The sequence below is a fragment of the Mastigoproctus giganteus genome, chromosome 4, assembly GCF_048544385.1.
Source record: "Mastigoproctus giganteus isolate SK-2022 chromosome 4, ASM4854438v1, whole genome shotgun sequence".
In the NCBI taxonomy this organism is placed as follows: Eukaryota; Metazoa; Arthropoda; class Arachnida; order Uropygi; family Thelyphonidae; genus Mastigoproctus; species Mastigoproctus giganteus.
Window position 1 is genome coordinate 220293649 of NC_143578.1, and position 13778 is coordinate 220307426.

General features: G+C 38.1%; 1 protein-coding gene across 2 annotated transcripts in view; it reads left to right on the forward strand.

Annotated features, from left to right (window-relative positions):
* HBS1 (translation elongation factor EF-1alpha (GTPase) HBS1) overlaps positions 1 to 13778 on the forward strand; it is a 295975-nt gene that overhangs the window by 246127 nt on the left and 36070 nt on the right. The gene's annotated exons all lie outside the window — the stretch shown is intronic.

Genomic DNA, 13778 nt, shown 5'->3' on the forward strand with positions numbered 1-13778 from the left:
TCTAGACATAGCAATGTTTGTGGATCTCCCATTTATCTGTAGTCAGTCTGAATTAGCATGTGTTGAATAGAAGGTGTGGTATGTGTTTCATTGCATTTTAAAGTAAGTAAGTGATTTTACTGAACAGAAAATTTGCATCAAATTTTGCATTTTTCATATTAGAGAAAAATGCAACAAAAACCCATGAAATGTTAAAAAGAGCTATTAGAGAAGATGCTATGTGTTTGAAGCCTTTTCAGTGGTTCACAAAGTTTGAAGAGAGCTGTTTGTCTGTTCAAAAATGATTCTTGCTTTGGCCACCCTTTAACTTCAGAAAATCAATGACTCAATCATTTGTGATCTGATCAGAGTAATTAAAGTTGAACTATCCATGAAATTGTTATTGAAATTTGTCTTATTTATGGAATATATTGATCAAATTTAACACAAGATTTGGGAATAAAACACATATCAGTCAAGCTTGTGCATCATATCCTCACTGATGCCATAAGTGTATATCATTAACTGGTAACTTCTGTGTTTATCTAAGTTACCAGTTAATGATGTGAATGAGTTAATTTTGTTAAAAATTAATCCCTTCACATTTAATATACACTGCCCTACCATTGATATCAGGACACCCCTCAGGCGCCTCCGTAGCCAGGTGGGAAGGAGCAGCAGTGCGTAGCACACGCTTCTTGATTAGACCGGGGTTCGAGCCTGTCACCACCAAATATGGAGGATGCGGAAAGGTCAGAGAATGACCACCGCATATCCCGGAGCAAATATGGCCTTAGTTGCTAATGCTCCTAAAAACCAAAAATAACAATAACAATAACAGGACACCCCTCTATAGCATGAGGGGGTGTCCTGATAGATGGAGAAACAGATCCTATGCATGCAACATGTCACAGAACTTGCTATAAATATGCACTCTGGGCTTCGAACAGACAATTGCAAAAGTCAACATGCAAGATGACATGTTCAACAGAATTACCTCAACTCAACAGTTCAACTGATCACCTCAACAAATGCTAGATGTCGATTAACATGGTGTAAGGAGCTTGAATCCTGGACTGTAGAGTAGTGGAAAACAGTCCTATGGACAGACGAGTTGAGGTTTGCACTCTACCAGTCTGATGGCTGATCCTAGTGTGGCGAATGCCACACTAGGGGAACAGTTCCTTCCTGATTGTATCCTCCCAGTAATGAAGTTTAGTGGAAGCAGTGTCAGGGTATGGGACTCCTTTTATGGTGTGGCTTGGGCCCATTAGTCGTTATCGACAAAACCATGAATGGTGTGCAATACCAGGACAGCCTTGGCAATTATGCACTTCCAATATTAAGGCAATACTTTGGGGAAGATCCCTACCTGTATCAGCAAGATAATGCGCCATGTCATACTGCTCGGGTTGTAACAGGGTGGTTTGAGGACATGAGTGTGGAAAAGTTGGATTGGCCAGCACAGAATCCTGATCTGAACCCTATTGAGCATTTTTGGGATGTATTGGATTGTTGGGTATGCACTTTGAGATCGCCCAAAGAACTAGGCCGAACTGGTGGCTGCATTAAAGGCTGAGTGGAGGAACATATCAACTGACATTTATAAAAAGCTGGCGATATTATGCTGCGAAGATTGAAGGCCATCATAAAAGCAAAATGTTTCAGCACAAAATATTAAATTACACAATAAAAGCCCTTTTTTGTCTAAAGGCAGGTGTCTGGATAACAATGGTAGGGCAGTGTATATCTTCTCTTTTTTTTTCAAAACTGATTCTTTCACATCATTTTCTTTATATAAGACAGAGTGAACATGAAAATACAGAGAATTAAGTAACAATGCTGTGGCAATACCCATGAATAAAATGAGAAGAAACTATTTGTAAATTTAGATATCACAACTTCATCATTGATAAATTTCCTTGTGAAAACTCTATCCAATCTGAAAGTTACCCTTATTTAACTTATATGCCACACCCACCGTGCTTGTGCACTCATTGTTTCACCAAAATTCACCATATACTACATATACAAAATAAAGAAACAAACAAAAATAATACAAAACTCCGAGCATTCAAATATTAAACTGTCTCCTTGCAAAATGATTTTGCAGATCCAACTGGAAGTTGTGATGAAGTGTATAAGGATTAACTCATCATCTGGAAACTGCCAAAGAACATGCTGAACAACCATCCCCCCCCTCATATTCTCTAGTAGCTAACACAACTATACCAAATAAATATATATTTGGAAAGGGTACAAAAAAAAAACAACAACCACATTGAAAGATATCTATAGTTTCACCATTAAATATAAAATTTGCTAATTATGTGTACATACTTATGAAAGCTGGCACCTGTTCTGAGATTCTTCCTCTTGCTCAGAATAATCACCTGAGAGGGCATAAATTCAAATTGAGAAAAGACAGATGTAGGATAGATGTGAGGAAATTTGCCTTTAGCCAGCGGGTGGTTGGTTGGTGGAATAAACTTCCATCCCTTGTCGTGGAAGTTGATAGCCTAAATAAGTTTAAGACTCAGCTGGACAGGTATTTCGAACGAACAGAGGGGTGAAGTGGAATTGGTTATTTTTTATTTATTTATTTTTTAAATTTTTTTTTTATTTTATTTTATTATTTTTTTTTGGCTGATGCTGCATAAGCTTGCTTTCTTGCATCAAATGCCTCTACTAATGCTAAAACAGAGATAAGCAAATGAAGACCTGTTTAATTAAGGAAAAATATAAATGTATAAATTATTCAGATACGATAACTGGATAACAAGTGAAAAATACAAATTATGTTTACATCAATGTACATTAAAATTATCCTTGGTTAGGAGCACGGCAAAAAAAAAAAAAAAAATCAATGTCAAAATATATCTTGCAGTGCACTTCCATAATTAATACAATATGAAATGAATTACATATTAGGTTTGCTTATTTCTTTTGCTGCCTCCTGTAATATAACTGGATAGATCCCATCCACCCCATGTGGCTTTCTTATGTTTAACTTCAACAATTTCTTCTCCACTTTGCTCTCAGTTAATACAAATTCCTTTAGCTCCCTGCTGAAGTTTGATAAACATTTGGCATTCCCCTCCCTAAATAACAATATTAGCAGTAATAGTTGTCCAGTTCTTCCTTGAATTTATATAAGCTATCAACTTCCGCAATGATCAGTGGAAGTTTGTTCCAGCAATCAATCACCGGCTGGCTAAAGGCAAATTTCCCACATCTATTCTAAAATTTCCTCAACTTGAATTTATGCCCCCTCTGGTGCAGAATATGATCAAGAGGAAGAATTCCTTCAGCATTGAGCTTGCTCAAGCCATCCAAGGCCTTATACATCTCAATCAGATCACCTCGCAGGTGCCTAGTCTCCAGACATTGCAATTTACAGAACTTAAGTCGTTCTTGGTAAGTGCAACCCTTTTTTCTCCTCACCAATCTCATTGCCCTTCTCTATACTTGTTCCAGTAACTCTACATCATCCTTCCTAAATGAGGCCTCCAGACCTGTATGCAGTACTCAAGGTGTGGCCTGACCATTGCCTTATGCAAGGGGATAATCACCACCTTATCCCTGCTAGCAAAGTTCCTGTATATCATTGACAAAACCCCATGAGTTGTGCTGGCAGCCTGTCTGCACTGCTCAGAAAACTTCATATCTAACTGCACAATTACTCCCAGGTCCTTTTCATTCTCCACTACCCTGAGTGTAGTACCACACAGATGGTAGATTATTCTGGGGTTACTGCTACCCATAGCCGACCGGGCTAGCCAGGTGGGTAAAGTACCTGGCTGGCAACCCAAAGGTCACGGGTTCGAATCCCGCCTCGGGCTTGGATCACAGTAAAATGCAAAAACCTTGGGAGTGCATTATGGCCACAGAAGCTGATGCGCCAACAACTAACAAAAAAAAAAAAAAAAAAAAAAAAAAAAAGCTACCCATGTGCAGTACTTTACATTTCTTTGGAGTGGGCCCCCAGAGAAATCTGGCCCATCTTTTGCCAACATCAGGTGGGTCAGAGTGAACTGACGTTCACTCTGACCCACCTGAACGGATCCAACCATTCAGATTGGATATGTGGACATGTGTTTTTGTAATGGGCGGCACCTAGAACGTCAGTGAACTGACGTTCTAGGTGCCGCCCATTACAAAAACACATGTCCACATATCCAATCTGAAAGTTGCCCTTATTTAACTTATATGCCACACCCACCGTGCTTGTGCACTCATTGTTTCAGTAATTAGAGCTTCAGATACTAGTGACTTGAAAACAAGTTCTGATGTGAAAAATTTAGTTACTACAACTCTTAAAAATGATTTGAAGAATGTAAAAGTGAAATCTTTGCGACTTGTTCGCAACCGAGGAGTGGTTGTGGAAACAGCTACGAAACCAGATTTGGACTGCTTAACTTCTACGGCGGCGTTTTCCGAAGCTGGAGTGATCACTGGCGTTCCTCGTAAATGTAATCCATCAGTCATAATTTATGATGTCCCACGGGATCTTTCAAAGGATGATATTGTGGATAATCTCTATAACAAGAACTTGATAGATTACAGTTTCACATTGGAAGAAGTGAAGCAACAAAGAGTTTTTCGTTTTACTACTCAGGCCAGGTCGTCATCGCTAGTTCATTGGGTTGTTAGCTTCTCACCTAAAATTTATAAATATGTGTCCTCCCTGGACAGGTTGTTTTTGACTTGGAGTTCTCATAAGCACCGTCCTTATACGATAGTCACTAAATGTTTTCTGTGTCTTGGGTATGGACATACTACCCAATATTGTTTGCATGAGTCCTCGCCTTGTGGACATTGTGCTCGAAGTGGGCACGTATTTAATGAGTGTCCATTTAAGGAAGAGCCACCTAGTTGTATCAACTGTAAGAGACGTAAGAAGGAATAACAGCACTCGTTTAGGGACGGCACATGTCCCGAGTACTTACGGGCATTACAGACGGCATGATTATGAACCGTCAATGAATAATAGTTATAATAAAAGTTTTATTCCCGGAGATGGAGCTGTTATTGGAGATAATGATGTTCTTGCTGATTCTCCTGCGTCTTTGCTTGCTGGTATTAGGATTATGCAGATTAACGGTCAGCGTTCTAGAGCAGTATCGGACGAAATTTGAGTGTCTGCTGAGCAAAATGCTATTGATATTATTGCAATTCAAGAGCCTTATACTGTTAAAGTGCAACCTGGATATACTCCAAAGGTAACGGGATTTCCACTCACTGCCCGTATAATTCAACCGGTCTGAGGAACTTAAAACATGTATTGTGGTGTTAAATAATCAGCTTGATATCACTATAATCAATGGTTTATGCAATAGAACAGCTACTAGTATATTAAATTTCTTGGGTCCACAGAATGTCTTAATAACTTCTGACGTAAATGCTAAATCTCCACTCTGGTTCAGTAATGGAAGCGATCGTCGTGGTCATATGTTGGAGGAATTTATTATTAATAACAGCTTAAATGTAATAAACCTACCTCAAGTAGTAACAACTTTTTCCAGCTCTGTTGGAGAATCAAATATTGATGTGACATTAACTAATTTTCATTTTAAAGCAGTTGTTCGTGATTGGGTGGTGATTACTGATTGGACAACAAGTGATCATCGGGTTCTATTTTTTGTTGTTACTGATTTTTCTAAACCTGGAGATCAATTTTTACTACAGCCAGCTTTAGTCAGATTTTCCATAAATCATATAAACTGGGAATTATTTGACTCCTCCATTTCTGCAGATTTCCCTGAACAAGACTTTTCATCTCTTCACTCTTTTACGGCTGCTGGAATTGCTGCCTTATTACGCCAGTCATTACTTAAGGCCTCATACAAATCGGCCAGCAAGAAAAAGATTAGTTTAAAGACCTGTTCCTGGTGGACCTCAGAATTGTCTTCTTTAAGGAAAAAGGTTCATCAAGCCCGTCGAAAATATCAGCATCGATGTAGGGATTGGCACTCTGATGAAGTAGCTTATTTTTACTCTCAATATATTTCACTCAAACAACGTTATGTAAAGGCTATTGCCACACGTAAGCGGGAAACATGGAAGGAGTTTGTTCACAGTGCTGGTAATGATAATCCTTGGGGTCTTATTTATAAGATAGCTCGTAATAAGATTTACTCTTTAGATGTATACGGCACTGTGAAAGAAGATTTCCTGGAGACTACTGATTGGATGAATACAGTTAATGTTATTCTTGACAGACTATTCCCGGTGGATGATCTAACTACTGATTCTGTTGTACATTCAAATATTCGAGTTGCAAATTTGCTTTATACCACCAATATTCAGACAGAAGAATTTACCATTGATGAGTTAACCTCTGTTGCTAAAAAGATTAATATTAAGAAATGTCCAGGGATAGACCTGGTTGAAAATACATTTATTTTGCGATTTTTCAAATTGTGTCCACAAGTACTGCTTTTACTTTTTAACAAATGTCTCCAAGAAGGTCTCTTTCCTGATATGTGGAAAATTGCCCTTTTAAAACTGATTAAAAAACCAGATAAACCAGCATTAAATCCTAGATCTTATAGGCCTACTGCACTTTTGCCAAATCTTGGGAAGTTTCTAGAGCTGACTAGAAAGCTAATGACTCTGTGTGTTACTGGTCTTCTTCAGTCGAAAAATATGGTGTCCTCTAATCAGTACGGGCTCTGTGTAGGGAAGTCCTGTGAAGATGCACTTGTTGAATTTGCTGGCAGCATTGAGAGTTCAACATCAAAGTACACGTTAGCTACCTTTGTTGATTTCGAGGGCGCTTTTGACTCTCTATGGTGGCAGAGTGCTCTCGAACGGTTACGATCAGCTGGATGCTCTCAGCAACTATACCACCTGTTCACAAGCTATTTCAGTAATCGTCACATTTTAGTGAAATCTAAATTTCAGGAGGTGTCTAGAGAAGTTTCACGAGGGTGTCCCCAGGGGTCTATCCTAGGGCCTCTTATATGGAATATGGAATTACAGGATTGGATTTCCCCTAGTTTCAGTAGTACCAAAATCATCGCTTATGCCGACGATCTTACCATCTTAATTCATGGTTCATCTAGATCTGCTATTGAAAGTAATGCCAATGATGTCTTACAAAATTTATTTCAATGGACAGTGGATAATAAATTGACAATAAGTTCGTCTAAGACTAAAATGATGATCTTTGGATCACATTTAAACCCTCAACGACCCCCTTTAGTGAAGATTAATAATAACAGGATTCAACTTGTCTCTGAAACTAAATTACTTGGGATTACAATTGACTCAAAGCTTAATTTTGTCTCTCATTTAAATAATGTAACAACAAAGATCAGAAGATTCACTGGTGCTATTGTAAAAATTTCTTGTTCAGACTGGGGACTTTCTAGACGTACCATGAGAATCTATTATAATGCCGTATTCCTTCCTATGGCTACTTATGCTGCAGGTGTATGGTTTCACAGGCTTAGAACTGTTAAATTTCGATTGAAGTTGGCTACTATGCAACGCACAATATTATTATGTATGTTAAGAGCTTGTCGTACTGTTTCAACTTCTGCACTACAGGTTCTTGCAGGTGTATTGCCATTGGACCTTCACATAGCTTACAGAGGTCTTTGTTATAGGTTAAAAAACCAACTATCAACTGAATTTATGGGTTTGGTTCTGAATATTAATTCAGATATTAAGCAAGAACGTAATTGTTTGTGGAATGAAATGATAAATCTGTGGCAGACCCGCTGGGATACGTCATCTGTTGGATCTGTTATTAGGACTTTTTTTCCTGAGGTGACCTTTTGTGTAAAGCAGAAACCTGTTTGGTTCTCTTTAGACTTATATACATCCTTCCTCTTAACGGGACATGTATCGCTTAACGAAAAACTATGTTGTTTTGGTCTTTCTAGAACGGAAGCTTGTCAATGCGGGGAAAATGAAAATTGGAGCCACATTTTATTTGAATGTCCACTGTATAATGACTTTAGAGATGTTCTTCGTTCATCAGTTTCTACACTCTCTCATGGGCATGAAACTTTGCTGGTGGGAGACAAGAATTCTTATGTTGCTCTTCAGCAGTTTGCATCTAATGTTTTCACAAGAAGAAGAATTAGTTATACGGCTACGAATAATTCTACTCCTTTGTCTGGTGGAGCTGCTCAATAGGGAGCAACATTCCCTAAAAAATTTTTTTTTTATTATTTTATATTATTTTTTTATTTATTTTTTATTTTATTTATTTATTTATATATATATATATATATATATATATGTATATACAGGGTGTTTCAGTTAAACGTTTCAGAACTTCTAAGAGGGGTAGGGTACATCCTGACAACTCAAAATCATATAGCAATGTGGGGTCGGAAATGCTTTCCTGAAGCGGTGTTGTACACAGAAGCACAATAAAAAGAAAAGAGACCGTAAGTGAAAAATCGTTTTAATAATACATGAAAAGAAGCAAAAGGTACATGGATTAAAGTAAGTGTTCGAAGTTTCTTCAACCTCGTATTGCTTTCGCACAGTGGTACCTTGGAAAATGTGCTACAAATCCCATTTTTCCTGCTGAAGTGTTGTTTTCCGATGAGACATCCTTCACAAGGGAAGGAATTTTCAACACGCATAACGACCATATCTGGGCGGTCGAGAACCTGCATGCAATACGACGTCGTGCAGCACAGATTCGATTTTCGGTCAATGTATGGGCCGGTATTATGGGAGCTCACCTCATCGGACCTTACCTGTTACCGTGTCGTCTAACCGGACCTATCTACTTGATCTTTCTGCAGCAAGTATTGCCACAACTTTTGAGAGATGAACAGTGCATCGACGCAGCAGACAATGTGGTTCCAACACGATGGAGCCCCTGCCCATTATAGCGGAGATGTTCGTAACTACCTGGATGTCACATTTGGTCAACAGTGGATCGGACGTGGTGGTCCCGTGCGTTGGCCTGCTCGGTCACCCGACCTATCATGTCTTGATTTTTATTTCTGGGGTCATATGAAATCGCTAGTTTATGACACCCCTGTTGACAATGCTGAGGAGCTGGTTGCAAGAATCGCAGTAGCTGCCGAAGAAATTCGAAATTCGCCTGGAGTATTCCAGAATGTTCGGATGTCCATGCGTCGGAGATGTGAGGCGTGCATTGTAGCCCGTGGAAGAAACTTCGAACACTTACTTTAATCCATGTACCTTTTGCTTCTTTTCATGTATTATTAAAACGATTTCTCACTTACAGTCTCTTTTCTTTTTATGGTGCTTCTGTGTACAACACCGCTTCAGGAAAGCATTTCCGACCCCACATTGCTATATGATTTCGAGTTGTCAGGATGTACCCTACCCCTCTTAGAAGTTCTGAAACGTTTAACTGAAACACCCTGTATATATATATTTTTTTTTTACACCACGGGGAAATTCCTTTTTTTTTTTTTTTTTTTTTCTTCTTCTCTGGAGTGGGTCCCCAGAGAAATCTGGCCCATCTTTTGCCAACATCAGGTGGATCAGAGTCACAAATTCAGACAGTGCGAACTCCATTGAGACTGGAGTACCCAGAATCATCTGTCCAGGTGACTGATGATTCTGGGTAGCCAAGCGGTCAGACACAACAACAGAACACACACATAATACACACAAACAAAGACTACTTATTTCTGGCCCTTCTACTGTGGTACTGTTCTTCACAGAGATACGAGGCAGAGATGAACTGACGTTCTAGGTGCCGCCCATTACAAAAACACATGTCCACATATCCAATCTGAAAGTTGCCCTTATTTAACTTATATGCCACACCCACCGTGCTTGTGCACTCATTGTTTCACCAAAATTCACCATATACTACATATACAAAATAAAGAAACAAACAAAAATAATACAAAACTCTGAGCATTCAAATGTGAAACTGTCTCCTTGCAAAATGATTTTGCAGATCCAACTGGAAGTTGTGATGAAGTGTATAAGGATTAACTCATCATCTGGAAACTGCCAAAGAACATACTGAACAACCATCCCCCCCTCATATTCTCTAGTAGCTAACACAACTATACCAAATAAATATATATTTGGAAAGGGTACAAAAAAACAACAACTACATTGAGAGATATCTATAGTTTCACCATTAAATATAAAATTTGCTAATTATGTGTACATACTTATGAAAACTGGCACCTGTTCTGGGAAAACAGAGATAAGCAAATGAAGACTTGTTTAATTAAGGAAAAATATAATGTATAAATTATTCAGATACGATAACTGGATAACAAGTGAAAAATGCAAATTATTTTTACATCAATGTACATTAAAATTATCCTTGGTTAGGAGCACGGCAAAAAAAAAAAAAAAAAATCAATGTCAAAATATATCTTGCAGTGCACTTCCATAATTAATACAATATGAAATGAATTACATATTAGGTTTGCTTATTTCTTTTGCTGCCTCCTGTAATATAACTGGATAGATCCCATCCACCCCATGTGGCTTTCTTATGTTTAACTTCAACAATTTCTCCTCCACTTTGCTCTCAGTTAATACAAATTCCTTTAGCTCCCTGCTGAAGTTTGATAAATATTTGGCATTCCCCTCCCTAAATAACAATATTAGCATTAGTAGTTGTCCAGTTCTTCCTTGAATTTATATAAGCTATCAACTTCTGCAATGATCAGTGGAAGTTTGTTCCAGCAATTAATCACCAGCTGGCTAAAGGCAAATTTCCCACATCTATTCTAAAATTTGCTCAACTTGAATTTATGCCCCCTCTGGTGCAGAATATGATCAAGAGGAAGAATCCCTTCAGCATTGAGCTTGCTCAAGCCATCCAAGGCCTTATACATCTCAATCAGATCATCTCGCAGGTGCCTAGTCTCCAGACATTGCAGTTTGCAGAACTTAAGTCGTTCTTGGTAAGTGCAACCCTTTGTTCTCCTCACCAATCTCATTGCCTCTATACTCGTTCCAGTAACTCTACATCATCCTTCCTAAATGAGGCCTCCAGACCTGTATGCAATACTAGGTGTGGCCTGACCATTGCCTTATACAAGGGGATAATCACCACCTTATCCCTGCTAGCAAAGTTCCTGTATATCATTGACAAAACCCCATGAGTTATAACTATAACTCTGAACTATAACCTGGCAGCCTGTCTGCACTGCTCAGAAAACTTCATATCTGACTGCACAATTACTCCCAGGTCCTTTTCATTCTCCGCTACCCTGAGTGTAGTACCACACAGATGGTAGGTTATTCTGGGGTTACTGCTACCCATGTGCAGTACTTTACATTTGTCAATGTTAAACTTCAGTTGCCACCTCTCTGCCCAACTTTTCTAGATCCTGCTGCAGTAGCGTGCTGTCACTGTTATCATTAACAATCCTGCCAACGTTTGTCTCGTCTGCAAACTTGGACATTAAGCCTGATATACCTTCATCAATATCATTGATATATATATATAAATAAACAACACCGAACCCTGGGGGACTCAGCTAATAACATTAGTCCACGAAGAGCAGTGTTCATTGATTACTATTCTCTGTCTTCTCCCCCTCAACCATCTGTGTATTCACAGCAGCAACTTGACGTTAATGCCTTACTGCTCCAATTCTTACAGCAGTCTTCCATGTGCAATAGTATCAAAAGCTTTCCTGAAATCCAAGTATATGATATCAAAATTATTTTTTGCATCCAGTTCCTTTGTGACCGCATCGTAGTATCCAATCTACTAGGTCAGACAAGATTTCCCCTGAACAAACCCATGCTGTGTCTGAACTATAACTGCAGTCTTGTCTAGATGATCCTGCAATGCTTCTTTAACCAGTGACTCCATAATTTTCCCTGGAACAGAAGTTAAACTAACAGGGTTGTAATTACTTGTGTCACCCTTTGAACCCGCTTTGTGAATGGGGGTTCAAAGGATACATTTGCACATCTCCAGTCTGTGGGGACCTCCCCCGAATCCAAGGATGCTCTCATAATTACGGCTAAGGGTTTGCTTATTTGTTTTGCTGCCTCCTGTAATATAACTGGATAAATCCCATCCAACAAAGCCACATGGGCTTTGTTCTCATAAGAACAAAGCCCATGTGGCTTTGTTATGTTTAACTTTAACTATTTCTCCTCCACTTTGCTCTCAGTTAATACAAATTCCTTTAGCTCCCTGCTGGATTTTGACAAACATTTGGCATTCCCCTCCCTAAGTAACTCCTCATGTGTGAATTTAGATGAGACTCATGGCAGAAAAGAAAAATGCATGGGAACCATATTAAGTATCAGGTGACACAGAAGCTTATGCTAGATATAAGCTAATCTTTGAAAATTTTATGAATTTTCAAATATGAAAATTCATAAAATTATAGATTCATTTACTGTTGCATTTTATCAAACATGAAATTTAATTGAAAAAACAAACAGACAAACAAACTTGTATAACTGCAATACTATTACAATTTGTATTTTGCAAGATTAAAATACTGGCCTTAAATGGTTGCAGATTTCTTTGGGTGGGGGAGTTTAAAATTATATTTTATATTTCCATCTGTCTATACTGATCTTAATATTAACTACTAAAAGCTAATTTTTTATTAGTTATCAGTTATATATGCAACAAACATATCAAAAGTTTTTCTGAATAGCATCTGCCCTGGAAATCCCAAATGAAAATGATCTGCATTGCAAGCCAAGGAAATAAATGGACTGTTGAAAATGTTTTGATTAAATGATGATAAGACTACTAAAAAAATAACATTGATTTGTTCCTTTTTTTTTTTTTTTTTTCTCTTCAAACAGTGTTCACTGACACTTATCAATCCTAGAAAACCAAAACCATTCATCTTTTGTGATCTCATTATTATTTAATAACCTTTTCAACTGTCCCTCTAATATTTTGCATAGAGATCTGGTCCAATTTACATGGCTAAAACAAATAAACAAATTACAAGATGGCAAAATAATTCATTTAAGATTCCTGATGTTTCTGAAGCTTGGCATAACTACATATCAGAAATGTGTTATTCATTTGAGTTTAATTTTTATTTTTTGTCTCAAGTTAGCTTGCTATTACTTCTAGACACAAGGAGAGACATAACAGTAGTTGTATTCTGAATACTGCACTTACTGTTTATTACTGATACCAATTACACAAAGACTGCATTTCAGATGTCGTTACCACAATTGAACGAAAGAAAGAGACACTGCATTATTCTTTCTTTCGGAACCATCTTATAGCATAGATGAACTATACTAAAAGGATAAGAACACTCACCAAATTAGTGTAAATTTATTTCAAAAATAAAAAATATTGACCACTCAGATCGCTCCTAAAACAGATAATATGAATGCGTCACCATTCGAAATCTACCCACAATCCTATACATGTGTGAGCAATAAAAAGAGGCAGCTGAAGTTTAACATTGACAAATGTGAAGTACTGTATATGGGTATCAGTAACCTCAGAGTACTGTACCAATTGTGTGGTACTATACTCAGCTAGTGGAGAATAAAAAAAGACTTGGGGGTAATTTTGCAATCAGGGATGAAGTTCTGTGAGCAGTGTAGACAGGCTGCCTGGACAACTCATTGGATTTTGTCAATAATATACAGGAGTTTTGCCAGCAGGGATAGGGAGGTGATTATCCTTTTGTATAAGGCAGTGGTTGGGCACACTTGAGTACTGCATACAGGTCTAGAGGCCTTATTTTAGAAAGGATATAGAGCTGCTGAACAAATACAGAGAATGACAACGAAATTGGTGAGGGAAACAAAGGGGTGCTCTTAGCAAGAAAGGCTTCACTTCTGCAAATTACGGACACTGGGCACCTGCGAGGTGA